The sequence below is a fragment of the Salvelinus sp. IW2-2015 genome, linkage group LG36, assembly GCF_002910315.2.
Source record: "Salvelinus sp. IW2-2015 linkage group LG36, ASM291031v2, whole genome shotgun sequence".
Taxonomy (NCBI): Eukaryota; Metazoa; Chordata; class Actinopteri; order Salmoniformes; family Salmonidae; genus Salvelinus; species Salvelinus sp. IW2-2015.
In genome coordinates, this window is record NC_036875.1 from 40,315,637 (window position 1) to 40,317,066 (window position 1,430).

Genomic DNA, 1,430 nt, shown 5'->3' on the forward strand with positions numbered 1-1,430 from the left:
GTGATCTCCAGCCTTGTCCTCGTCAACACTCACACCTGTGTTAACGAGAGAATCACTGACATGATGTCAGCTGGTCCTTTTGTGGCAGGGCTGAAATGCAGTGGAAATGTTTTTGGGGGATTCAGTTCATTTGCATGGCAAAGAGGGACTTTGCAATTAATTGCAATTCATCTGATCACTCTTCATAACATTCTGGTGTATATGCAAATTGCCATCATACAAACTGAGGCAGCAGACTTTGTGAAAATGTATATTTGTGTCATTCTCAAAACTTTTGGCCACGACTGTATATAGTATGTATAAGCTGGAAGTAGAAGCCTAAGAAATATTGTCCATTAGTTTATTCCAATTAGTGGAGGGGTGGTAGGGTTAGGGGAACATAATAAAGGAAAATATAATCAAAAATAAAAATGACCTGACAGAGACACACAGACAAATGACAGCTCCTGCTGTTTGAAAAGCGACCAAAAGCAGGAATGGAACCAATATCTCGTTCTTTCCCATAGTGGAAAGCTACAGTAAGAGATTTCCATGACCATTTGCTGAAGCACTCAGTGCTTGGGCAGACTTCAACGGCTGGGTMTCCAGTAACAGCCTGGGCTCTGAGGTGGACATCTGCCTGTCTCCTAGGATCACATGTCCGTATGTTAGCCTTGAGGAGCAATCAGCCTATAGATAAGCCATACTGTATGTGCATGGAATCTGATGGTAGCAGTTAACTAACAAAGCAGACGTCTGACAGAGTGCTTGACAGGCTTTGCCGTGGTAATAGGCACCACCTGACTTTACCCTTGAGTCTGTCTGGTCTGTCTTGATCAGCACGTTATAGGAAACCTCAACTCCAGATGGACTCAAATGAAGAGAAATGTTCAAGTGATAAAAGCAGTTCAATCTGAAAACCTTTTTGCRTAAGGAGTTCTGCCTATTAAGGAAAGCTGTGGTCTGGGTATTTATTTAAAACATAAATGTCTTGTCCTCAGAGTGCAAGAGATATTGAATCTAAAATGAGGAACGAGACCAGATTGAAACTGTTCACCTTGGATCCGGACACACAGGTTCGTAACTATKGAGTTTTCAGAAAGGCATTTGACAATCCCCCAGCTCTAAATGATGATTAAAATAAACCTAACCTCCGCTCTTTTTGTCTCTTTAGAAACTTGACTTCTCAGGAATTGAGCCAGATATAAAGCAATATGAAGAAAAGTTTGGCAAGCGCATTTTGGTCAATTGCAATGACCTGGCCTTRAACCTGCAGAGCTGTGTAGAGGAGAATGACGAGGGACCAACAACAAACGTAAGACAGGTCTCCTTCCCCTAGTTCTCCATGAGTCAGTGCCCAATGTGAGCCAGATCTCTTTCCCCTAGTTCTCCATGAGTCAGTGCCCAATGTGAGCCAGATCTCCTTCCCCTAGTTCTCCATGAGTCAGTGC

General features: G+C 42.9%; 1 pseudogene; it reads left to right on the forward strand.

Moving 5' to 3' along the window:
* Nucleotides 1-1,430, forward strand: part of LOC111959519 (dedicator of cytokinesis protein 9-like) — a 118,443-nt pseudogene that overhangs the window by 37,605 nt on the left and 79,408 nt on the right.